The 27,633-nt window shown below is 40.3% G+C and overlaps 1 protein-coding gene and 1 long non-coding RNA gene across 4 annotated transcripts in view; one reads left to right on the forward strand and one right to left on the reverse strand.

The window, feature by feature from the left end:
• Positions 1-27,633, forward strand: part of TNS3 (tensin 3) — a 317,735-nt gene that overhangs the window by 34,977 nt on the left and 255,125 nt on the right. The gene's annotated exons all lie outside the window — the stretch shown is intronic.
• On the reverse strand, positions 2,639-27,071 carry LOC112965176. 3 transcript variants are annotated; one of them, XR_003253206.1, is made up of 3 exons: positions 26,756-27,071; positions 26,090-26,235; positions 2,639-2,723 (listed from the first exon to the last, which is right to left on the reverse strand). It is a non-coding gene; the product is annotated as an uncharacterized LOC112965176 (long non-coding RNA). The 3 variants fall into 3 exon arrangements; XR_003253204.1 differs by lacking the exon at positions 2,639-2,723 and adding an exon at positions 22,474-22,857; XR_003253205.1 differs by lacking the exon at positions 2,639-2,723 and adding an exon at positions 24,686-24,832.

A 27,633-nucleotide genomic window follows, 5' to 3' on the forward strand; every position in this document is an offset into this window, starting at 1 on the left:
GCCATTTTCACAAAAAAGGATTGAGAATAGACAGGTTCAAGCCAAAATTGGAGGTGATTAAAATTAGCCATCTTAACAAGTGGTCCAATTTTCAGAAGTTCTAAGCCCTCCTTAATGTTTTTAATGAAGTTAATACTTCTGAACATCCCTGAAATTGCAGACCACTCACTTAGTTACCTTGTGTGCATTTAGAAGGCAAAGTCTATATACCTGTAGTGACTTTTCATGACATGAGAAGCAGTTATTGATAATGCTGAGATTTATGTAAACTCAGCTCTCAGGGTGTTTACTTTTCTTTATAATTGCACTTATAACACATTAAACCACATTATTCCTTGATATCAGGTGTTAGATTTGAGTTGTACAAGTTTTACAAGTATCTGCTCATGACGACTAATAAAAATGAATCGGCCAATTATTGAAAAGTAAACAGAGAATATGTAAATACGTCTTTGTCATCTTTCATAATCAATCCTTTTATTTACTATAATTGTTTTACTACTTTTATTCTAAATATGTTTTCAGAAGATACTGTAAAAAGAGATGCAGCAAGGCAATTTTCTGCAGATTGAGTTACTTTATTACCTTCTTTGATTCTTTTCACTTAGTTTAAATACAGAAATGTAAAATGGCATGCAGAAAAATATAGTCTGTATTAGCCATTGGAATGAATATAAGTCTTAGGTGGTTGACCCCAATCCATCTTTGATGACAACTGAACAAAGCGTTACAAACTCACTTCCATATGGTGCTTACTGTTTGCACTCAGCCAGATATCTAAACACTCTGAGAATCTGATCATTCAGCATTGCAGGGAAACTTCAGTGAGCATTTCGGGGAACAAGGAATGCAGGATGTGACCCCCTAATGTGAAGCCTGCCAGACTAAATTAGATGCATTAAGGAATGCACTTTTAGGGGGAGGTTTGTGTATGGGCATTTGCAACTAACTCTTTTTCTTCTCTGATCTCAGTGTCCTTGCTGTAAAATGGTATAATTTCTCAACAGAATTATTCACTATAGTTTATACCCATTGGGCAAAAAGAAACCCTTGAATTCTTTACAGATCTACATGATTTCCTTGTTTTAGCTCTAGATGTAGTCTGGCTACAAAAATATGTATGTTTTAAAAGAGTAATTACTTCCCCTATAATCAAGATTTTTAATCAGTCTTTTTACCTTTAAGATAAAATATTCCATACAAAGTTATCAGGTAAAACTTTGACAAAGCCCTGTTTTGTAAGGTCATGCAGTTATGTTTTAAATTAAACACTTAATAAATATAGGTCAATTTCAGTGGAATTTCGGTTTGGGAACTACAGTTCTGGCTTTGGACTTTTCTTTTTAATTTCAGCATTTTTAATTCTTATTTTGGAGAGACTTTCCATGTTCATTGACATTGCTATTTGGGATTAAAAAATCAAAGCCAAAAGAGAATGTGTGCTTCTGTTGAAAAGAAATACTCTGAGAGCCCTTTCCCCAAGAGGTTTATGTAAAAAATGTGTTTTTTTTGTGAAGATTTTGGAACATGATAGTTTCTGTTTTGATTTGGAATCCAAGCAATTTAGAAACAATGGACAGCCTACATGAAGTGGAAATCTTGCTCTTCACATGCTTGGTTAGGCATATACTTGCAGCATATGAAAAAGCCTAAGGGTTTTGCTAGTTCAGAGTGTCCAAGTAGAGGAAATAAGGACATAGTAAAATTTACATTTGATATTAAGTATGTCCTAAAAATTGTGATGGAATAGTTGGGAAGCAAGTAACTGAAGAAAATGTTGGCATTGCTCCTCTGGTAGTGGTGATTAAATGCCCTGGGCGTCAATTATGCAGTCAGATTAGTTCTGTGATTTTTGCAGTATCAGAATTATGGGGTACATGTTTGTATGACTTTAAAGCATATCCCAATTAATTTTTCAAATTTTCCTGCAAAACTTGTTCATTTACATATTAACTGCACTAGGAACCTATTAAAGTTGAAACTGTTAAAATACATGAACTGCTTTCAACTCAGTCCATCCATGTTTAAGCCAGCCTGCTCGTCTCTCGTAATGTCCTTATGTCAACTAACTTTGAGTTTTTGTCTCTGTAGTGGAAGTTTTTGACCTTGCACTTGGCAGGCAAGAGGTCTGGGTCTGAGAGAGTTCAGGAGCACAGGGATTATAGGAACAGACAATACAGCCACACTGGGTTGCACAACTCAGAGGGACTTAGAGGCAAAACTACAAAGATGGGAAAAGACAAGAGGGAAAAACAGAGAGGAGCGAAAGTTTTATTCCTTGAGCCAGAGAATGGGCATTCACATCATAACAATTAATTTTCATAGGTACGGTGTTGTCAGTGTGTTAGGGCTTGGGGCCCCACAGCCGGCTGACCAAGGTTATGAGGGTGCACCCCATGGTCAGGCGTGGAGCAGTCTCTCTTCCCTTCGCCTTGCTGTCCAGGGAAGTGAAAGACAGAGGTTTCGACTTAGCAGCAAGGCAGGATTCACTTGTAGACAGCAAAGTGTGGAGTGGGCAAAGCCCTTCCTGGCCTCTTGAGCTGTCTGTAACTCTGGAGAGGTGATGGGTGGCAAGAGAGAGCAACACCAACAGTTTTGCTGCTATAGTCTGGAGTGACTGAAGGCAGGGCAATGGTGCCTTGCAAAGGTTAAGGTTGCAGCCTTGGCAGTTAATCAAACTCCATTGTTTGTGGCTCTTCTGCTGTCCACATCAAGCAGCCTGCCTGACAGTTTTGCAAAAAGAGACGCATGAGTACACACACAGATTCAATTACCATGATTGCTCACACTGGAGCTTACTTCAAGAGCACCATCGCACACACCTAGGAGCGTGTGCTGGCAGTTTGGGGCCTATAGACTAATGCACACACTCCACAACTCTTTATCCAAGGAGAGCTACTTTTGTTTTACTTTGAAATCTCACTTTTGTCTCCTTCCTCTTGTATATTTATTCTTGTGCATTTGTATAATTGAATTAGTTGTTAGCGGCTCTGGATCCATGTGTCTTATCACCCATTCATTGACAGCCCACGGGAGACCATAAATGCTAAATACCTACTACATTTTTCTTTAAGAATATCAGGATAAACATGTCAACCGCAGGATTTTCTTTTTTCTTTGGTGTAAACAAGCAAAAGTCCTTGGAAAGGGTGTTTTGGGTGGAGTGGGGAGAAAGACTTGCAAGGGGTTGTCTTGCACAAAGTCTATTGGGTTTGGTGTGTGAGCAGCTTCTATAACCTGTCCCTGGTTCTGCTGCTGCAGAGCAGCTCTTTGCATGCTGTTTTTTTTTCCAAAAGCAGCCTGCGGAGCCCTGCCAGGTTTGGTGGTGAGCAATGCAGGCCAGTGGAGATGAAGCCCAAGTCACCTGCCTGCTCTCGGTATGCTGAAAGCCCCAGAAGGTTCGCGCAGAGGGGCCGGCGAACAGTTCAAATGTGCTATCACTGGGCAAATGAAAACATTACAGCAGCTGAGGACTATTTCCTGGTATTTCACTGCTGTTTTTCAGCAAGAGGAGGGGGGGAGAGAAAAGGGTCTGGAAAATATTAAATTGGCCCCAGAGGGCATATTAGAAAAAATCTGGAATTTTGCAGACATTAACTGTCTGTCGCATGGCTGCGTGTTTTTGTTGGAAATCCAGCAAAGTTATGTAACATGTTTGGGCTTTTTAAACTTTTATTTCTTTTTCAAAGTTTTAGGGTACCACCAGAGCTTTTGGCTGATATTTTCACTATTACAACAAAGTAAGCTTTAAGTGTTTGCTCTTACTTCTGATGAATGGCTAAGCTGATTTAAGAACAAACACAAAACCTGAACAGTCCTCATTCAGATCTGGATTTATGCAGAGGTTTGCCTTTCTCTTTTTGATGTGTGACTCTCACTGTAAAGTGGCTTTTGACAGGAGGCGATACTGTTAGTTTATATACTTTCAGGGTGAGGCTGTCTTTGGGGTAGAGAATTATTGAGTGCAAAACACTAATAAGAACATAACTAGATGGGGAGCAGTTTAAACGGTTTAGCAGATCCCCTTTTTCTTTCCAATCTTTCCAGGCACATATATCATAATTTTAAAACATGTCTTTTCATTTTGTTTCCCAGACATAGTGAGGTTGTTAAGTCTGCCACATCTGTCTGTCCTTTTTCGACCTCCCACATTTTTGGCTTTGGGTAAAAGAGCAGTGTTCCCCCCCCAATGGGAGGGGAGGCTGGAAAAGGGGATGTTCTTGCAGTTGAACAGCAGAGTAGGAGAGATGACATCTTTTCTGAAGCCTTTTAAAACTGGTCCTTTTGGGGAAAATTTTTTTTGGTTAGGTTTTATTTTGGAGGTATCAAAAGGAGAGGTTAATGGAAGTGGTGAATAGAGAAAAGAGAATGGGAAGGGCGTGTTTCTTTTTAACATGGAACGTTTGTCTAGTTCTTTTTATCAAAACAGTCCACAGGAATTAGTTTATTTGCATTTGCTCGTTGCAGTTCATGACCCAGGGTAGTCACAGGTCTTGGAGAAGTGGGAGATGCAGCTCTTTGTTCCTAATGGGAATTACTTTCATGCAGCTTTTTATAAACAAAGCTCAGACCAGTTTTAAGAAATATCTCAATAACAGTGTTACTTAGTAGAGGAATAGAGGAATTAGAGGAATTATGACAAGGTAAAGTGGCTGTCTTTCTTAAGGGACTTCCAGTTTATAGGCCCTAATGCACACTTCAGCCATCTCAGGATGAGATTCAGGCTTGTTTTATGCCACCTCTCTATACCTGGAAAAGGATATGTTGGCATAGAGGCTGGCGGGGAGCCAGGCTGTACTCAGATCAGGAGCCTGATTAGGACAGCCAGGGCATCGGTCACCCAGGGCTGAGCTCCCTGCTGCTATGGGCATAAAACGCTGCTGGTACCAGAACCAGTCTGTTTAAAGCATAACGACATTTGTTGAGATAAGCTAGTATTTAACGATAATTGTACTTAGTCTGGAATTCAGTCTGGAAATATTAAACCTGATAAAACCTAATTTCCCCTTGACTCTGCATGTTCACATTCCTGCTCAGGAAAAAGGGGGTTTTGGACAATGATTAACACCAGCGCTGCTCCTGCGTGGTTACCAGACCCGTGGCTGGTGCCTGACACTGGTGCCTGAGGCTATCGTTCCACCAACGTCCGAGGGACCTAGCAGGGCTCAGCTCATCCAAAGTAGCATTTCTTCTGCTGCGGAAGAGAGCACCTCGTTTCTTCAGTCTGTAGAAACAGATGCTACTTCTAAACTCCTTACTGCAAAGCTGTACTGTTCGTGCAGGCCTTGAAAAATGTGAAGTGTTATGAAGAGTTCATTCTTTCTATTTTTGCTTGTCTCTTAAATTGTGCCATTTAATGCACAATGCATTATATGCAATGTGTTGTTGTTCATGCAAAAAGTTGTTGACTGAGCTCTGTTTGTTCAAAGCACTCATAGACTGATCTCTCCTATTTAATACTTATTTTGTATCTTTTGTATACTTATTTTGATTTCTCCTATTTAATACTCTCAATCCAGGGAGAATGAGAGGACTGCCATTTTTCTTCTTCTTCTTCTAAAAAAAGTAATTTTAATCAAGTCCAAATAATGTGAATAATAAGAAACAGTCCCTTAACACACTGCTTAGGTTAATGGGAAATTTTTGGCAGTCAGACACTGGAATAACAAAACTGGTCAGTACTGAGGAAGGCTAAGTATTTGAAGAACGGAAGGCTGAGAATTGCACAATGCTGACAATATGTGCAAAATTTAGGAGCTGCTCCTGTTCCCACTGCAATAATGATAAAAATTCCCTGGGCTTTTGGGCTTTTAAATAAATTTGGAGTAGCTGCTGTGCAAACCATTTTTTCTCTGTAGATCCTCCAAGACAGAAGCAGAGCCATGAAATAAATATCATTTTTGTGTTGCGCAGTAAAAATAATGGCACCAGAGGAAAATGTTCATCTTGCCTGACTAATCCCTCTCCCACCAAATAACTGGCTATAATTTCATTAATGACTCCAGACCCGTGCATTTCCTGGAGAGTTAATGGCAGACTTGATGCTAATAACCCTCGCTTTGCCTCAGGCCATGGTCATTATTCTTTAGGAAGTGACCTATGTCCCAGCAACAATTACTTAGTTAATTTGAATCCACTACACATTAGTGCATTGTTTGTTATTTTTTTCCCCACACTCTTTGGTCCTCCCCAACCTCCCTCTGGTTTTGCTTGTGAGAAGGTTGAAACACACCTTTTCTAACTGCTAGGAATGGTGGAGGAAGTAGGAGGGGAGACTGAATAGTTAAGAAAACTCCAGAGTTTCTTCCATTCATATTTACTTAAATAATGATATGTCATTAATGCTTGCCTGCCCTTCCTTTAAATAAAAACAGGTTTAGTATTTTTTTTAAAAAGACACCCTTTTCATTGCAGGTACTGCACTGGATCAGGTTTGTGATGATGAGTTCCTTGAATTCCTGATTATTGGGCATTGAGAGCATTCACCTTGCCAAGGACAGGCACACCATCTCGTAGAACTCAAATGCAATTCTCTTGTAATCATGAACCAAATAACCACTGAATATTTTTGTGTACAGATGCTAGAGTTAAGGACTCATCCAGAGGAAAACACAGATTTTGAGTCCCAAAATGCTCTCAATTGCTCCTGTTAAATTAAGTTGTACTAAAGCTCTGTGGTGTCTTTTGCAAGATTAGAGGACAAGCTGCCCAGCAGCACTGAAGAATCTGTCTGCTAAAAGAAGTGGTGGCACTAGTCAAGATAGACATAACCTTAACGTTATCTACCAGAAGCATGATCTTCTGCCCCCTTCTAATGCCTGGACAAGCTGGATACTTGATTCTACTTTGCTTTTGAGCAAAAATTACTTCCCCCCCCACCCCGAGGACAGGCAGCAGAGACCTAAGAAACCTTCACTTGAGTAGTTCAGCTTTGCAAACCATTTCATATATACCAGGCCATGTTCAGAAGTTGTCAGTAATTAAAGTTAGGATTAAAGCAGTAAAACAATGGAAATGATAATTTCAATATGGTAGAGCAGTGCAAATTCTTTCTCAAGGAGTTGATACTTCTGCAGTTATACCATTTAGTTTCTGCAGAGGGATTTCAAACCTATAAATAGCCACTCCTACACTGTCAAACTATGAATACTGACTTCAGTTCTCTCCTCTTCCTATATAAGATTGTTTATTTGTGGAGCAGTCAGCAAGCACCAGATGAACTAACTCCACTTGGAGGGGATGAGTCAATACAACTGCTTTTGACTAGCTCATAAAAGTCACCTTCACCTTCCCATTCCTGTATTATAGCTCCAGTGGGTTTGGGATGTTTCAAATATAGCTCGTTACTCATGATTTGTGACTTCTCAATGAAAAGCTTACATGACAATATCAGACCTTGGCATTACCTAAGAAGAGCACTTCTTGTGCAATGACTCTTTCTCCTTTAGTCTACTCCTTGTCCTGCAGAAATAACCCATTTTTGCATTCAGGCTCTGTGAACACAGCCTTGGAGCAATAGCGGAGGGTGGGGGTGGGGGGAAGACAGGTAGATTTATGCAGTGAAAAGAAGCTGTCAGCCAAGAAACCACCCCCATGTAGGCTACTGAGTGCATACCTGAATTGCCTCATGCACCACAAAAGCACTGCTTGGTGTTAGGAGTGCTGGAGCTCAACACTTACTTACATTATATGTATCTGAGGATGTTTACTCTAACAACACAAGTCATTTTGTGAAGCAAAATGACTTAAGTCTCTTTAAGTAGAGTGCTTCGTATAATGGGGGCCACGCACTCAATTAGAGCATCTAAGTGATACAAATAAATAACAATAGTGTTAAAAATAATTTAACTGATTTTCCTTTTTAGCTCTGTGAAAGACAGGTTGTTTTGAACTAAATCCTAACATGCCAGGTGTTATCGCCATGCAAAAGTTTAGAAATGACTTCTAATCTTTCCTGCCTGTTGTGGGAGAACAAAAGCCATTGGCCCAGTTCCTCCAAATCTCTTTTAAGATGCTGCTGCCAGGACATTGAAATTCAAATGTTTGGAAACAGATAACAAACTCCCACTGCTGTTCAGTTCCAGGCATCTTTTTACAGCAAGGGAGTCAAATAAGTGTGACTTGAACTTCCCCTGAGAGGCAGGGGAAGCACTGATTTATGTGTTGTCCTTGTTTGTGGAGGAGGAAGCTTGGAACCACAAGGAGAAAACAGTTGAAAGCTTTTTGCCTATGATCCCTAGTTATAGCAGCTTATAGCAGGAGTATCAAGTGTAACCCCTGTGGGTCCTGGTGGGTTTTGGTGGAAGCTACGGAGCACAGGGGGCAACACAGCCGTGTCCCTGCTAGGGCGGGAGGCCTATGAAAGACGGCACACAGTGTGGCCGTGCACGTCCACGGACGGCACAGGCCTGTGGCGAGGAGGGCAACGGAGCCCCTGGTCCTGCGCCCTCATTGCACCACTGCCCTTCCTGCCCGGCAGCAGCGCGGGGCCCTCCGTGCCCAGCAGAGGGGCCATGCTGCCCCCCCCCCCCAAAAAAAAACAAATTTTTTTTTTTTTTACCCCCACGTTGTGGCTGTGGTGAGAAAACGCGTGTTGCTCTGAGGTGCTGTAGCGCTGAGTCCCGCAGCTAAGTCTGAAGGACGCTCACCAGCTTTCCCTGGGTACAAAAGTTTGTTCAACTTCAAATAAATTTTTTTTTAAAACCCATTTGATTTCAGTCACCAGCTCCCCTTGACTTTATGAGTCCGTGCAAAACGAGGGAAATAAATTGCCCTGGTAACAGCCTTTCAGGCGCAAAGGCAAATAAGAGTACCCAAAATCTCGCTGGAGCACCAGCTGAGAGCACCCCAGCCTAGTGCCCCCCTTCCAAGCATCCCTGTTTTGGGTTTGCTAACAAAACCTCGGGGCCTTTGAAAGCTCAGTTCAGCCATGGATTTAAATTAACGCTTAATTTCAAGCATGTGTTTAAATGTTTTTGCTGCCTTGGGTCCTGTGCACTGCAGTCGCTTCCCCCCCCCCCCCCGCATGCTTAAATAAGCATCCTCTTTCATTTCAAGTCCCTTCTTAAAACACACTAATTCTGTTGGAACCTTTTAGGATTAGTTTCCCAGAAATTCGTGAATAATATGCCCCACAAGTGGTAAACTGTGGACGCATGTGCTAAAGAATCGTTGCTGCTTTTGGGCTCCCTTTGACCATCTCTATCTGTGAAACCATCTCCATCAGTCCTGTGTCTAGCATTTCAAACCAAGCAGCTTCAAATAACCATTTTATTGTAAAAAGCTGTCAAGGAGATCTCAGAGTGTGTGTTTCCCTTCCAGAATTGCTCTCCTTTGAGGTGTAAGATGGCCAATGTTCTGTCCTAGACAAGTGACTCTTTTAGAGGGCTGAAATTTCGCCTTCTATCGAGATTAGAAGAAGGAGCTTTATTCTGTTTGAAAGCAGATATCTCTCTAGTGATCTCTTGCCAAAGCGATGTGGCATTAGCCTATGACCTTAGCCGCAATATTAAACCTGAAAAACATAATGTTAGGATGAAGAGAAAAATTACTGTTACAAATTTTTTTGCAGAGATTTGCTGAAATACCAGTTTTCTAGTAGCTCTTAGCCCCAGCACCATGAATAAATGATCATAAACTCCTTTCTCTGTGAAGCTTATGGGGACAGGGAGAAGGGAAAACCAAGCACCAAGATAAGGAAAGCTGGTACTTTCCTTAGCATTTGTTCATAGGGATACCTAATTTCCAGTGGGGAACACCTTTAAATAGGGGTGTGTGTGTGCGTGTTTGTGTGTGTGTTTGAAACAAATGAATAACAGGGACTGCTGGGGGTAAGCAGAGCTTCACCACCCTCAGGAGCAGATTAGATTTAAATGAAGTACCCAATTCTGTGAAAAGAATGGTGTGCATTCTTCTCTTATTTGCATTAGTATAAATCAAGAGTTTCTTCTCTGAAACCAATTATATTTCATCAGTTTACAATTAGTGTGAGTGATAGGGGAAGCTGGGCCAGTAATTCTCAAAATATTGGTTATAAAATGAGTTTAAATGATGGAGCAGTCTACAAAGCTGGCATGGGCTCCAATTTGTGCTGCTATTATGGAACAGAAAACATGTGGGCAGGATGTATTAACATCAGTGGCTTTCTTTTACATCTGGAACATGAAAAAGAAGGCAACAAGTAACAGCTTAAAATATGAGCTTTCTATATTGTTGAATTCCTATTGATCTTTCTTTTCTAGCAGGAAGCTATCTAATTATACAACAGGCCATCTGAATTTCTACCACTATGTGGTTGAAATAATAGTAATATTAGACATTAACATCTGCCTCAAAGTATGCCAAAAAGCCTTAGACCAACACTGAGGAGGAAAATAGCCTACATTTGACTCTAGAAAGGTATTTTAAATAGTGGATTTTTTTKKGGGGGGGAGGGTATTTTCTAGGGTTTTTTTTTAGATTTTCTAGGGTTTTTTTTAGATTTTTCTAGTATGTTTACACTAGACAATTATTCTCTCTTGAAATCAGTGGAGTTAACTTACCCTAGAGTTGGCACTAGTGACATAGGTTTGAGGTGACATATTTTTTTGGTTAGGCCTCCTCTTCTGGTGGCTTCTCAACCTTCTGCGAGGGGCTTCTGAGACAGAGTGACTGTTGAATTCCCAGCTCRATCTGGACTGGAGCCAGAGCAGAATGCAAGTGCTGCCCCTGGTTCCAGTTCTGTAGGCAGCCTTTTCTGAGCAGATCCCTGTGTTACCTGAAAACTCATTGTCTTAATCTTTACCTTTAAACCGGCTCTCTGAATTTCTTTGTGTATGATGCTGTTAGGGACTTTGGTGAAGTCAGACTCCCTAGTGCCTCAGTTCTTGGGATAGTTTTTCTCCTTGGGAAGTGAGTGTTGGAAATGGGACTTGTCTGCATGTAGTTTCTGGTAATTTCAGTTCAAGGACTGGTGTTTGTAGAGCTAATAACAATTTATGATAAAGAGTACCTGTGTTTTGCTTTGCTGATTTCTCTTGAAAAAGAAATAAGGTACGTGGTTCTCCTGTCTTATATCAGCAAGAAAAAAGCAATAGTGGAAACTGAAGTGTAGAGCTAAGCCACTTTTTCAGGATTGTTCATCAAGTACCTAAAAGACTGGGTTTCCTGATCCTCGACATAGTGCTTTTCCATTGAAGTATGATGCTTTTTAAGTAATGAGTTGTCACTTGTAAGAGGACAAGTCAGAATGGATCTCCATGTTGCTTGCTTTATATGGTAGGTGTCCATATTATATCTTAATATCCCTGATTCTAGGTGAAAGTGTGCAAAATGTGAGGATGCTACTCTGCTTCAGAGAGTAGTCACCAAGATTGCACAGTTTCCTGCAGGGAGAAGATGGACCATTAATATTCTGGCTTCCACCATTGACGACTTACTTGCACAGATGGGAAGAACAGGAAGAAACCTAGTTCTTCCCAGGAGGAAATACTTTTAATGGTTTTGGATTGACAGCTAAGCACACAGCAGCACTGTGGGCACAGACTGCCCACAGGCTCGGTAGTCTTTAGTATCATTTCCTTGTATTGTGTTATGCAGCAGAAAATTCAGTGTAGAACAACAAGAATCATTAAGAATTTTTTTTTTGCCGGGGTTATGTCTTCTGTGCAGATTGCAGGCCACGATGATGGCAACTATAAAAGACAGCCAATGGAGGCATTATTAGTCAAAGCCTTTTAAATCAGCTGATGGATCCAGTGGGCCAATCACCCTTTTGTTAATAATGTGTTCTTTGATCAAATTAATACATGTTGGAACAAAGTGACATTGTTCTTATCATATGTAGATAGAATTATCTGTAGATGGGAAATCCCTTAGCCTGTGTCTTGCTTCCACTCTCTTACTGTTACTTAAACTGTCACGTCAACTCTGGTAATAATGTCCTTGGTGCTGACGTTATTTAGTATGCATCTTAGGAAAAAGGAGGAAAGCCTAATATGGACTAAGTAACAGTAGGCAACTAGAATTTTTTCCAGCATCTGGTTCTTTAAATGCAAGTTGCCTATCTTCATATTTTTAAAGACCAAGAAAAACAAAACAAAGAAGGGGTTTTCAGAAACCTCAAGCAACTTTATTTAGTATAGCATTTAGGTTTCCAAATGGTTTCAGACAGGTGGAATAAACTGAAATGTAAAGGCTGTTACTGGAAGGAGTTACCTCTTTGCTTTATTATCCTGTCTTTGCCTTCTGTCTGACAGTTGTGATTTGTCCTGCGGCAAATAGGCTGGATACTTCCCATTCATCTTAATCCAGTTTTGTAGTAGTTTATAGGAGGAGGGAAGTAATGTTTTCTAGAAAAATAAATGCAGTTTCAAAACTTAACTAACAATTATTTCCTTAGAGGAAATTATAAGCAAAGAAGGAATTAACACACTGTCTTTCCTCCAAAAGAATATTATGTGAATGTTAGGAAAAGAAAAATGCTCAAATTGCTCAGTTACTGCCCTCAGCTGACGTCCTGTAAGATGAACAGCTCTCCCATGAAACTTACAATGGAAAACTATTTGTTTGGAGGTTGTAGGTTCCTCTGAGCATTGCTGTGGCTTTATAATTTCAGAATTGTTTCTTCCCACAGGTTATGTATGCTAAATTGTGTTCACCCAGAAGAAAATTTGTAGGTGGTTCTGTGGGGCTTTTAGGTAAATAGTCAGGTTTCCTGGGTTGTAGACAGTCTCTCATTATCCAGGAAATCAATAGAATAAAAGTATCAAAGAGAATAGTGAGGGGGAAAAAAATGTATGTGTTGAATATAAGTAGGTGCGATCTGCTTCAGCTCTAGTTAGTTTAAAAAAAGGGAGGTTAAATACTTTCAGTCACCCTGGAATTTCATAAAGCTGCTGCTTTGCACAGGTTCAGATAATGGTACATGTCATGTGATCAGTGATGGACTTGCATAACCATGCAAAGCAATGGTTAAATTATCATCATTGTTATTCAAAATATGTACGTTCTTTTATGAGATGTGGAATGAGATCCATGCTCCTTTTCCCGTTTCTCTTTCCTTCCAGCTGGTCCTTCCTCCTTTCCTCAGGACTGACATAGCTCCCCATGGCCTTCCAACAGCAGAGACAGCTCCTGCTGATTTTAATAAATGCTTAAATGGCACTGGTGCCTTAACAGCTCTCTGTTCTCTCTCATGAAAATGTAAAATGTTAGCAGCGTTTCCCTTCCCTTCCTCCTTCTCTCTACTCTACTCATTATATAAGAGGTTAAGGAAGTATCTCTGCTGAGTCTGCTATGGTCGAATGTGTACTAGCTCAAACAACATAGTTCTTAATTCAACAAAGCACTTTTGACTATTGGTTAACATTAAGCAATTTCTTAAGCCTGTTCCTATACAGTAAAATACTTAAGTGCTCATGTACTCTTGACATCAGCAGAACCTGAAAAGGAATATTAAACATGACAAAATATTTGGCTGAATTAAAGCTTAGGCTGGTGACCCGTGGATGGTGCTGGTCACGATAACTCTTCCCCCCCTCCAAAGAAAACCGTGCTAATACTCTTCCTTATGCCCTCTTATATTTTCCTCCCAGGAGATAATGTCTTCATGTTTCCTTTGCTTCGTTGCCTCCTGTCACATATCCTTACAAAAACAGCTTTCTCACCTACCGTCCTCCTTTTTCCCCTAATTTGGCTGTCTAGATTCCATGATAGTTGGGTGTGAAATTGTATCTGTGATATGTCCTGCCTGGTATAAATTTCCACATGTTTAACCCTGATATGTCATGTTTTAACAATTGAGAAATAGATAATAATTCTTTACTTAACTCTGGTACTTCTTAGACTTCTTTTTGTCTGTTTTAGTCCTTCCAGTAGTTGGACTTCCCATATGAAATTTTCCATCAATTCCTTTTGCTTATCTTCCTCATTCAGAAATGTTTTTCTTGGTCTCAATTTGCCAAGGCAACAAATGATTGCAGTGATCAGCTTGATACTGTTTAAAGTGATATTGGTTTAGACATCAGATGCTTGGAAAACCAGGTCCCAACTTCAGATGTCTTGAATTAGGTACTCCAAAATGGAATTACTAGTTGTTTATATATAATGTTGGCCCTGGTTTATATATCTGCAGTTGCTGAATTGGAATCTGATTCTGCATCTCTTACAGCAACAAAACTTTCAGTGAAAATCAAGCTCTTTGCAGATCTGCTATAGCATTATAAGAGACTATGGGTACAACATAAAACACCTAAGTAAGATTAAGAATCCTGATTTGGCCTCATACAAACTGCTAACTGATAATGACTGCTCAAAGTTTCCAGGCGTGTGAAGATAATTCTTACCCAGGAAATGATTTATACAGGATACAGTGCTCTGGGAGCAGTTAAAATTCAGATACCCTGCAGAGAATTGGACTTAATTTCATTCCCCCCCCCCCTCCATCTCTAGCACAGGGTGATTGTTCACAATATCCTTCATGTTAACCTTCTTATGTATGAGCTGGGTGGGGGAGGTGTATGTGGGGGGCACTGGGGGAGGAAAGGGGGATTTAAGTTTGAAGCCCGCTGAAAGCATGCAGGAAACTGTGTAAGCTGATATGCTGCACTCTCTTTATTTATGTGAATTCTCACTATCCACGTTTGACTGTTAGAAAAGAGGTTATGGTACATAGTCCTTGACAAGAGTGAGTCCCAACGGCTGGATGTTGAAGCTGCCTTCATGTTGTGAATTCATTTCTGTGACCTGGCACTTTCTATAATTGATCACTTTTAGGACAAACCTTTTCCTGCCATATGGCCAAAAACCCCCCCCAAACGTGAAAGGACTTTCTCTAAAAATTGATGAAGAGAAGATAGCAATGCACTAACTGGTTTCTTTTCTCCTTCAAGCCTGTCCTCTTTTCAATAGAAAAATAAGCCAGAATAAACAGGATTAGATTTTCCAGCTAGACAAAATTTTACATTCTGGTTTTGTTTACTTGAGTTACCGTGGTAAAAAGTAAGTATGTGCCTACTAGTGCTGAGTGTGTGCTGGATGTTTCTCAGTGTTTGCAAAGGGTTGAGGTTCTTTTTGTCCTGCTTTCTTCCCTTTGTAGTTCCTTGCAAGGTGGCGGGGAGAGAAGTTTATGACTCCCTTTCATGACTACTGAAGGCATTATGAGATGGTGTTTGGCAGCTCACCCATTTAGGGCTTTAACAGTGTTTCTTCCTTAGAAAAAGTGTTAAGAAAGTAAAGGATTTCTTACTTTTGTCTAGGATTCTCTGCAGTCTCTGTTCTATTATTTCAGCAGTTTCTGGGTCAGAAATTATTCTTCTGCTTAACTGGTAGTTTGTTCTGTTTGGAGAATTACTATGGTCTATTTATGAAACCCTAGTTTCTTGTTAAAGGATCTGTTAGTTGTAAGATCAAATGAGAAAAGAAGTTTGGCCTAGAAGACACAAGGCTAGAAGACAYAGTGCAAATATTTTCACCAGAGAAGTACAGCAAGAATAAGTGTGAGAAACATTGGAAATGTATAGGGACATCTTTATGCTTTTTGTCTGAAGCAGTCGCTTTAATTAAAAGTTCTGCCTGAAACGTGTTTTAATGATAGTTGAGCATACCTCCACCTGCACACTTAGCAGTATAACCAAAATAAAACTTTCATCTAAAGTCCTAGAGATTGATTCTTTTTCAAATGAAGCAAACTACAACCTAAATCAGCTTGTAAAAAGTATGGGAATTTTTAAACCATCATTTTGCTTCAGATTTTTCACTGTCTCTGTCATGACACAGCACTCTTTCATCTTGGCTGTAATGAAAGAAATGGAGCAAAGAAAAGAGACTTACTAAAAAACCTCGTAGCACAGTCTATAACATCTTCTTATTTCAGTTACCTACTTCAGGCTTTAACCATTAGTCAATACTGCCTTCCAGGATAATGGGTTCCTAGCTATTTGTTTTGGTTCTTTTAAGTTCTTTGCATTAAAGCCAAATACCACTGTCTTGTGGATCCTGTCTTTTGGATTAAGGGCCTAGGTAGCCATTGTGGTTGTCACAAATAGATGTATTTTTAAGAATCAACTGCCACTATTGTTTATCAGAGCTGTTCCAGATCTGGGGAGAGAAGCTGAATGAAGCCTGAGCTAACTGAAGTAAATAGGTGGTATCAGTTCATTCCTGACCTGCTTCATTTTATAACACATATATAAAACTAAAGGAGGAAGTCTTCAGAGCGATAGGGTAAAGCCAAGTTCATTAAAGTCTTTGAGATCCCCACTTACTATCAGCCATCCAGTATGTTTTCTTGTAGACGCTCTACAAAACCCCTAGAGCTTGCCATGACAAGGCCAGCCGCTTCAAATCATAATGATCAGGGAGGTGGTTTAGTCTGGTATTGCTGAACTGGCTTTTTGAAAACGGAGTTCATTCCCAAACACCATGCAGTGATGGGCCTCCAGCACGTCTTGCTCCCTGACAATGCTGTTCTTCATCCTCAGAGTCATCATGCCTGATCTACGTGGTGTGGCAATCTTTCCCCCACCCTACTTCACCATGGACATGGAGGTCTCTCCCTCCCTGGGGAAGACCTGACTCCTACTCCATCCCTATCTTTCCTGTCTTCCGATCTCAGCCAGCTCATACTGTATGGACAGCACATCCTTGAGGTGATATGCTGCTTTCTAAAATCTTTGGACTCTGTGGGCTTTAAGAAAAGTAACTTAGATCCCAGTTTCCCTTCTGAGTCACCAAAGCTGTGACTTCTGTGTCACTTTTTGGACAATTCAGTTATAATGATAATCCCAATTGCACCCTTCCTCCCTGGGTATGAATATGAGCAGTTTCTTTGGCCAGGGAAGGGGGGAGGAAGGGGTTAGCTTTTTTAAAAAAATGTTTTTTGCAAAACCCAGCACATATCTGCATGTGCACATGTGCGTAAACGTGTGAATGTATCCATATGCCCACAATCGTTATTACTCATCTCTCAAGTTATTTTTGGACCCAAGAATGTATCTGACCACATGGCTATAGTAGCGGAGTATTGTTTTTAAATCACCTAACAGAAAGCAGTAAGTCATGATTACAGTAGGTCTGGAACGCACCACAGAGCTGTTCATTTCCTCAGATCATGACTTTTTACAGATGAATTATGCCTTTATATGTGCTGCCTTACACGGGGAGCAGTGCAAAGCCATGCCATTTTTCCAGGAGCTCCCACACCAGAGAACAAAATATATCTTCTTTGTTCCCATATAGACATTATATAATATAGAATTTGGGATGGAGGGACCAGGTCAGTTACTTTTTGACTGTAGGACTTCCAAGAGCTCTGTTAAACTGCTGCTTGCCCATCTCACTTTGGGCTGCCTTTGGCCCTTTTGCACCTTCTGCCTGGGGAAGACCAGTCATCCACAAACCTTCCCAGCCCTGACCTACACCAAATGCTTCTGGCATTGTGAAGGTATTAGCCATCCATTCCAGGTCTGGCGGGGATGGCAGTGTTACACAGCTGATGGGAAATGGACTTCCTGTGCCTGAGGAAATTGCTTTTTTTTTTTTTTTTTTGCATAGTAGTAAGGTGGGTTCTCGCTGCCACCAATACTTGTCATACTGCTGGCCCTAGCACCAGGCAGGAGGCTGTATGTATGTATGACATGGCAGGGAAAAGCACATGGTAATACAGGAGAGAACTGGCTGGCCATAACTGGGACTGTGTAAAAAAGTTGCATATACTTTCCTTTCAGTAAGTTGATGGAGATCTGCCAGTGATGAATCAGAGCTTGGTGTCATAAACCCATTTTTATTTATCAAAAACAGTTGTAAGGGGGCAGAGAGTGAATGTGCTGTCCAGCATCTTCTTTCTGTTCCTACATGTTCTCTGTCACCCTGGTACAAAACACTAACGAAAAGGCCTCCCTGTCATGCTTTTTTGTCAGTTATCCAAGCAATCAGAGCCATGCATATGCTTTTTTAGAGTAACAGACTCTCAAAAACTAATGCAAGTTTGGGACTTGAAAGAGCAAAAGGTTTTCATTATGTTTTTAAAGGAAATGTCAAGCATAAACTCTTTTTCATGTCCATATAAGCCCAATGGGCATGGAATGCCTGCTTCCTGCCAAATCTGGTATTAACTCTGGCTATCACTTAGAGGGAAATTAAAACCATTTGGGTCTTTGTCCTTGAAGGCTCTACCTACACCAGTGTTTTAAGATTTATTGTGATGTCAATTCATGGGTTTTTAGTGCATGTATTCAGTATACCGCTCCAGCAACGCAGTGTTATATCTTGGACTTGAAGAATGTGTTGGTCCAGGGGCTTCACTGAACCTATGCACAGCAGCATCAGGGCCTAGATGTGTACATGCATGTACAGAGAGAGAGAGAAGCAGAGGTGATACGGAGAGAGATGAATGATTACAGATTGAGTTCCAGCTGGAGATTTGGATCTGGATTTCATACAGCTATAATTTTGGTGAGCAATCCAACAAAGGGTTGTATTTTGAGCCTGTCTTGAAGGTATTTGGAATTGTTTTTTCCTGCCTTTGTGCTCCAGCAGGAGAAAGTGCTATCTTGTACATGAGTGCTTTTGACGGGCACCATAAGAACAGCTATATTCACTTCACAATAAGGACTGCAAGCATAACACTTCGCTTAGCTCTTCCAGTGCCGTGCCACGGGCAGCAGTGCTAACTGGCAGAGGGCTGAGGTTGTGCAGAGGGATGTCTCGTGGCTGATCTGCTACACTGAGGAGCTGTGGTTGCAGCCTGCCTCAGAAGGAGGAAGCTGAGGTTCGCATTTACCCTCTGACACAAAATAGCGACTTCTGTTAACCGTTTGTGAGATATTTGACTCATAACCTTCTCCTGAGCTGGTCCTAAGTTATTTCCCGTTGACTTCTGGGTTGTTTTCATTACACCAACTGTGTTTGCGCTTTGGAACAAAGAAGAGTCTGTTGGCTCAAACTCAACAAAACTTGCAGGATTTTAGGGTTGGTGGGCTGGGAGGTTTTTAAAACTTGTTCTCAGGTCAGACGGGAACCAGTGATCTAAAGGTAAAAGCTGTAGGGTTCTTCACTGTGGAACCATGTCAGAACAGTATGTGGCTGGCATTTCTTTCCTGAGCCCTAATTTGGGAAAAAATTCTTATTTAGGAATGTGTTTGCACACATAGCATGAAGGCTTTCAAGATCTGAGGGTCTAGACAAAAGCAACACTGACAGAATCCCCCCAAAAGAGCGATGGAATAGCCCTTTTGTCACTGAATCATAACACTTAGCAGTTTTCCCCACAAAAAAGGAGCGTATTTTTAATGTATCATCTGGGATCAATGAATGCACTGCAGCATCCCTAAAAGAAGAAATGCAAGCATACTTAAGAAAGAAAAAAACATGTTTTATTTATTCATCTTACTTCTTACTTGCAATCCATCTTGAAAGGACATTGATGCTAAATATTCATTAAAATGTGGAATTAATCAACCAGAACTAGATGCCTGGTTTCATTGTTGATGGTCTCCCATCTTGAGAGGCAGCGGCTCTTCTTGATGGGCCGCAACTCAGCCTTTAGTCACTGGCTGAGATTCCTGCATTGCTCCGTCCTTCTTGCCTTTGACAGATCTATTGAGGTTGTCAGTATAAAAATGCTAAAAATGTGGTTCAGAAGCTTTGAAAACCTGAACCAAACCTGAACTGATTTCCGCACTGTTGGAAGGCTTTAGATGGAAAACAAATTACATGATAATTCACCAAAGAACAGTATTTTCGGTTCAAATCAGTTTAAACCCCTTGTAATTCCAACTCAGATAAAGTTAGCTGAAAAGGACTGGTTCACAAGATTTAAAATACCATCTTAACTTCTTCCTGAAACGTGGTATATAATCTTAGAGTGAGAATGATTAGCCTTGCTATGAGATTGTGCATAAAATACTTAAAGTGGTAGTGGTTATGGAGTCCACTGTGGGTTTAATAATTTCTATATAAGTATTCAGATTCTCTATGTTGCTTTCACATGCTGTAGGACTTTTTCATTAAGGAATTTATCTGTTACTCTTMAATATATACAAAAAATGTTCTAGTTTGTATTACAGCCTGTTAAAACACAGTGGAATAGCAAGAATCCTTGTTAATAGCACTGCAGTTGTATTCCAGTGCTAACTTCAGTGTTTTGATCACTTACTGTCACAGCTTTTATAAAGCTAAAGAGCTGCTTAATTGAATTCTTAATTTCAACACCTTGTATCTCTGATGTGACTGCAAACTAAACCCTGGTTTAACCTGTCAAACCCCGACAGGGAAGATATGAAAACTGGAGTCTTCCCAAAAGTTTGCATGTTCAGACTATGTTTATTGAGAAGAAAGATTTGAGTTGGGAGTTTTTAGGTATGAAGCTGGGACCCAGGCTTGAATGATCATCATTTCATAGGGATTTGACACAGATGAATGGACTGCTGGCTGCTGGATTCTTGCAGATTCTTTGAACCTCTATTTTGCCTAATGGTGAGGGAAGAATCACATTTTGCCCTTCCTATAATAAGTCATTGAAAACTTGCCACACGGCATTCCTCTCCTAAAATCCTGTTGGCAGTTTGGGCCATTCTACAAAAACAGGCAGTCAGGATTAAAGAGGAAACCTTGCCAAGAAATCCTAAAAATAGAAAGCTGAAAAATATTACTGGTGTCATTAGAAAGTTTACACATCTAATTATTTTCATATTGTGGCCTTAAACTCTGAAAAGCAGAGTGCATTGAAAGCATGGTCTGAAAATACTTGCACATTTTAAATATCCTTCAAGCTGGACATTGGGCTGTGGATCATATTCTCCTAGAAATCTGACTTCATCAGAATATGAGGTAAAATTTAGAAATTATATTGCTTAAGGGTTTTTTCCACCGCTTACTGTGCTTTCAACTGAGGGGAGAATTAGATTCTGGAATGCAGAGAAATTTAAACTAATGTATAGTTAAATCTGACTTGATCCAAATACTAATACTGTTTTCTTACTTGGGTGTGGGGGGGAATAATTTTGCTTTAAGCTACACTTTAAAAAGAACACAAAAAATTCATGCTGAAAAAATATTTTATATATAAATAATTCTAATACTTTTTTAAAAGCTGTGCATTTTCACCTTCCACATGACTTCTGCCTGCTCTTTGTGAGCTATTCTGCACATATGCTCTTTCTTCTAAAGTAAATATTGATCTAATAGAGTGTAGGAGCTGCAGAAATGTTTAGGGGGTTCAGCAAGACACATTGTGACTATTTACTCCATCAGGTTTTCATTGAAGGTACGTTCTTAATGAATGTAAGAATGAAATTTCTTAGAGAAAGAGAGGGAGGAGTGTATTACTGCTTTATGCATAGTGTGGATTATTGTCCTTTTTCTTTTTTTCCCTCTCTCTCTGAATTTTGTCTTTGCCTTTCTGGAAAGCCTAACTAAACACTGTGATAGTTCAGGAATTCAATATAGAGAAGAACAATCAAAGAATAGTGGAGTCCCTATAGGGACCTGTTTTAGCCTCATATTGTGTCCTTTTTCTGTCCTATCTCGGTACTTTGCATGAAAAAAGGCAAAGGTTGACCAAGTAAAGTAGTAGTAGTGAAGATAGTTACTGGTAGTGACAAAAATGGGATTTATCACTCCATGCTGAGATAGGATCTTTTCAGGCTGAGGTTGGAGACTATTGCAGTGAGCGCACGTGTTTCCTCACATGTGCCCCAGATTTAATTTAGCTACTTGTGTTCTAGGGTGTATCCCAAATAGTGAGGTGTGTAATATCTGTACTGGATATCAGACTTATGAATTAGAGACCCCAACATCAACATTAGGATGTTTGATTTTCTATTTTCTTCCTAAATGAAACCACAGAACCCTACTCTGATTCCCTCTGAGTATGCATGTTGTCATTAGGGACTGTGTGGGTTTGAAATCCAGGTACCTTTTATATTTTGAGTTCTTCATTTTTGAAACCATCTATCCATCTTCTGGTCTCACCAAACAAGAAAATCTTTCTGTATGGGAGTGAAGCCTGCAGCCTAAAATTATACTTAGAGTATCACTTAATCCTTCATCTGTCCTCCTCGCTAAGGTTATATCCTGCTCTGTTGGAGAGACTTTCTAACTAAGGTTCTAACTTCTGGAGAATTTAACTATTTAAATTCAGGAGCTGAGTTGCCAGCATCCAAAACCAGGTTCCAAAAAAGTCCTGCTTACAAGTTGCCATGCTACTGGAGAGGCCTGGACTCTCAGGGTGCTTCCTTCACTGTTTTTGCAGTACATTCGATTCTAGAGGTAGCTAGATCTAGTAAATCCAGTAGTGGCTTGTTCACTAGTGAGTGACACTGGAGTACAGTCTTTGCTTACATGGGCTAGAAATTCTTATAGGACCATTTTGCTGGAGAAGGAGCTTCCCTAGTTCTGCTGAAGGTCATCCCATGCATTCCTTAGGGGAACACAGAAAAGAAGGGATTGAGGAAAAATACAGCACCCAGTGGAACTGCACATTCTGACTGTGCTATTACAGTGACTGGAGGAGCACCTCAGTGTAATGATTATAATACAGTCTCATGGGTTACTGCACCATATATATCTTGAGGAACACTTACTCAGACTTCTATTGACCTCCCTCTTTTTTTATTGGAAAGATGTCATGCAAAAACCTATACAAGAGAAGATGATGCTGTGAGGACAAGGTACTAATCTAACTATGGGATTATAACCTGTGTTTTATTATTTCTTTCAAATCACCTATGAAAATGTTTTACTAGGGCATAACATTATCAGCAATGGAATGCTTGCTAAACAAGTTTTCATAATTGAATGCTCTGCAGAGTGTGGGAAAAACGGAAAGCTGGCAGTAGGAAGAAGCTTCTTCTGAGCCAAATGGATGACATCTGAGACCTAGGATTAAAGTGCAAGTGTAGGAAAGAGTCGATAATTACAGCATCAGAAACATGCAACTCTCAGAATGTGAAAGAAATCATAGGCTACAACTGAGCGGCAAAATGCACCCAGCAGTCTGTTCACAAGGACACATTTCATTCTGTACAAACAGCGTGAAGCTAACCGGATTTAGCTGCAGTGCTTTTCCAGCTGATCAACAGGAAATGGGTTCAGGCTTTTGGGGCRTTGATATGGTTCTGTCAATTGGTTAGTGCAAAAAGCAACATAATGTTTGGCTTTCTGATAGACTTAAGATCTGGCACAGCAGTTGGGTGTTGTTTACTGCATTTGTTGTGCATGCTGTGCCTTCTTTGAAACACTGTCCTTGGGAGCTGAATATCACTCTCAGCAAAGATGTGCTCTGGCTTTTGCCCCCTGGCTTTTTCTGTCTCAGTGCACTTTGCACAAATTCTCCTAGTGTTATGACTGCCTGAAAGGACAAGTGTTTTTATAGGTGCAAAAAAAATTTTCAAGGAGATAAGGATTACTTTATTTTTAGCCTCTGTCAAAACTATCGAGAAGATAAGTACAAAGATCAAGGGGGGAAATCCTGGCTCCATGGAAGTGAATAGCAAATCTCTGCCTGGGCTGCTGGAGCCAGAATGTTATCCCAGACCTTTCACTAGGAAAGACCTCTTTATAAATTGGTCCTTATCCTTCTGATTGTTGCATGGTTACTTATCTGAATAGCTGTGGTGTTTATTTGCATCATACATTGCTAGTGGTCAAAGTTTTTCAGTACTGGGAAGCAGATGTGGATTGAGAATGTGATGTTTTCCTTACAAAACTGTGGGGGTGCTGCAGCCAGTGATTCTGGCTGCGTGACTGTCATGGACCCACAAAAAGGACAGTGTGTGAAGCCCAACAACTAAATGTTGTTGAGGGGGACCAAATGGAATTACCATGTGTACTGCCACCCAGGAAGTTTTTTATATATGCTGTGGACTCTTGCTACAAAAATGATATTTTTTATTTGTTTACTTTTTTAATGTTTTYCCCCTCCTAAATTCCACCTAAAGTTAGCAGCGGCTTTTGGTGCTTTGAAAATCAGTTCAGTGGCCTTCCTTCTAGTTATACTAAAAAGCTCCAGGTAAAATGGAGCAAACAAAGTCTGAGAAAGACTTGCTTCTAGAGAGTGGATGAAAGTAAATAAGTCCTAAGAAGAGTTCCATAATATGTTTTTCAACACTTCAGTTAGTGTTTAATCTACTGTAATTAAAGCTAAGTACCAAAAAAATAAAAGGGCTTGATTCTGTTTGGGGAGGTCAGAGTTACAGTGGTATAGGACCACTGCAGGCTGTATCAGGGTAGGCTCCCCAGAGCTGGTACATGATGGGCTCCACTCTAACCAAGCACAGTGGTGGTGGTAGGTGAAGGRAAATCAGGCATGGAAACAGACGGGAAAGTCTTCTGTATGCTTGAATCAGATCCAGTAGCTGGCCATGGCAGTTTCATGAGAGAAGAACAAAGGAAAACAAGTCGTGCTGCCCTCTGCCTCCTCCTGGGCAGCCGCTCTGCCCCCCCTGCGATGCACGTGCTGTTTGCTGTGGGATTGTTTGGTGTGATGTACAAATGAGTTGCTATGGGAAGTTTGAAGGTATCCCTCTGATTCTAGAGATCCTGGCTGTCCCCTTTTTAAGAGGATAAAAGAAAAAAAATTGTAAGGGGCCCAAACTACACTATATTCAATAAACTGAAAGGCAAACACAAATTCTGTTCAGGTTCTAACTAATTTTTATTATAATCTCATTCATAATTTTTGGCTTTAAAGTGACATCCCACTCCTTCAGGCTTGAAATATTTTAGTGAGAAAAAAGTAGTTCATCATTTCCTTTCTTTTCAGCTGTTGTAACTGTACTCTGTGAGTTACTACAGGAAGAGTATCTTATTCTCACTTCCTGCTCTGCCTGCAAGCTGATAATCTGGTGCACCCCTGAAACATATGCAATTTTGATTGTTAGTCCATCCAGGCATGTTGGAATTATATCTCAATATGCCAGGGAAGCAACTGTTATATGTTTACTTAGGGTCTTCTTGGCATCAGGAATTAAAAAGAACAAACTTAGTGCATCCCAAACCAGAGACTGCCCCTTGCATGCTTTAATTACACTTTTGTTGAGCGAGAGACTTCACTGATGGAAATACTGATTGGTAGCTGCACATGTGGGCTCAGCCCTGAGTCTCTTTCTGGATCTCAGCAGAAGGAGAAACTGATTTTTACCAGATACTCCTGCTCCCTCTGCTTTCTTCCTACCTCAGCTATTAAACAAAGCTGCTGCCTGATCTCTGTCTTGAGCTTACACTGTCATCGACTGGGAGAGAGGAGTAAGGAGAGAGGAAAGAGCGGTTGCACTCCGAAGTAGGTGGCAGGGAGCGAATGGCTTGCATGAGGAGATTCAAAATTAGAGATATTGAGAGAGAAAGGAACATTGAGTAAAGGGGGGAGGAAGCAAATAAGATGGAAAAACAGGAAGAGAGAAATTGCTGCAATCTGCATACTTTTCTATAATATGTGTACATTGGCTTACATTAATATTTATCTAAAAGTCATGCATCCAGTCCATTAAGAATCTAGGCTTTCTGCTTAAGTCTTCTATAAGATGATTCATTCAACCCATGTTAAGATTGGCTACTGCTCTTTTCTGACTAGGGAGGGAGCCCAGACAAATAGTTTAAGTTTCAAGGCCAGCTTTTAGTTGGCTGAAGTTAGGTAAAATGATTTCTGCCTATTGCGTTAGACTTGGATGTTTTTGTTTTAAAACCTATAAAAGATCTAGTTTTCTTAGGGAGAAGAGAGCTTGGGGTTCTCATAGGATCAGGATAGAGCTGCAGGTCAGTACCCTTAGTGGTGGGAAGGAAAAACTGTTTAGGTCAACGTATTTCGGTCAACACTGATACTTCTTTTTCATTTGTGTGTGAGGAGTAGAACTGTATTTGGTTTGTGTGTGTGTTTTGGATATCAGTAAAGAATCAACTCTCATAGGTTTTTAGAGATCTTTCCAAATAGTGGGGGTGTTAGTATAAATATAGGAAAGTTCTGAGCACAATGGCTTGGAATGGAAATTATAAAAGAAATTTATGATTAATTACGTAAGAAACTTAATTAGTTAATGAACTGCCCCAAGTCTCCAAGTTCGCAATTATGATCTCCAAAAGCTTCAACTCTCATGACTGAAAATATAAACCTTACCTGTTCTTATTTGATGTGAATTAAGGGATCTTTCTATGTTTCTTTGTCATCTTACTTCTGAACACTTATATGGCAGCACTGAAAACTGTGGGCTTGTTTTCCAGCTGAGCAGGGAAAAGCATTGCTTTGAATTCAGTTGTGTTAATCTAGGATGGTGAAGAAAGAAAATTGCTAATTGTTTCTGAGGAGACAAATGAGATCTTGTTCAGACACACACACAGACACACACAGACACACACACATACCCCTGCCAGTTTTTAAAGTAATAAATAAATATAGGTATTTCTCAGTGCCAGTTGTTTCAAGGTAAAGTATTAGGAACATTTCTTTTTGCTTCCCTGAAAAATTCTACAGCCTCTGAGTGGGAATCCGCTACAAAATGTTTGAGTATAAAAAACTTTGCTAAAATGGTGTAATTACTTGTGTGCATTTGAGACCATTGTAGGGTCTAGGTTGAACTGATGCTTACGTGTGCCTTCTTACGTGGAAAGCCAGAAATATATGATTTTTGCCTTGACTGTGATAAGACAAAAAGACAGTGTGGTTACTGTGTATACTTGAAAGATTAAAACACCAGTAAAGTAGAAAGGTACAGAATATTTCATGGGAAATGAAAGAAGAAAGCTAAGCAAACAAAAATTTTACGCAGAAGAGGAAAATACTTACCGGAACATATGGTCTCAGTATTGTTTCGTACTCCTCCCTACATCACTGAAGACTGAACTGCACAAATAAAATTAGCACAATCCAACCTGGCAGCCATGTGTTAACAGATTAGCCAAAAGTCTTTCCTATTTATCCTTTGCCATTTCAGACCTGTGCTTTGAGGTTTTTTTTCTTGTGAAGTCTGTACAAAAAGTGAAATAAATGCATGTGTGCGCTGGATCCTCCGTACTGAGCTGTGGGTAGCCACCCTCTGAGCGCTTCTTCTGCAGCTTCCTGCCTTGGCCCACGTTTCCTTCCCACGCAGCCAGTACCTCTGTTCTGACCAAAGCTGCGGCAGTGACTTTTTTTTGCTTTGAACACCTTGTAGTATCCATCAGGTGCCAACAATCTGACCTGATCCTGGCAGCAATAAAAACCTATCAGTCAGCTCATACCAACTTATATGTTTAGAAGAGAGCAGAAGGTTTTTATAATGTTAGCGTGGCAAGTGTCAGTCGCTGTTTTAATGCAGGTTGAAAGAGGAAAGTCTCTAAACAGTTCAAAATAAAATGGAAAGTGCCCTGGCCCTGAAGTTTTAGGACGATAGTTGCTTTCGCCACTGGAGGGCACTACAATCTAGTAGTAGTCTCCAGACATTTTCCCAGGCACTGGCTGTGTTGCTCCAATAGAAGAAACATAAGCAAAGAGGACTGAATCCCAGAAAGGGGTTATCATATTGTTTTGGAAAAATAAACAGTGCTTTGGGAGCAGAATCCATCCTTTTTTTACTTCTACTTTTAGCGCCTCCTCCCTCAGGAAAAATGCAGTAGCATTCAACAGAAGACTCTAAACCATAGATTTCTTATTTATACTTTTTTATCTGTGCTCTAGAATTGAAT

Source organism: Apteryx rowi, unplaced genomic scaffold (assembly GCF_003343035.1).
Source record: "Apteryx rowi isolate R43461 unplaced genomic scaffold, aptRow1 scaffold_204, whole genome shotgun sequence".
NCBI lineage: Eukaryota > Metazoa > Chordata > Aves > Apterygiformes > Apterygidae > Apteryx > Apteryx rowi.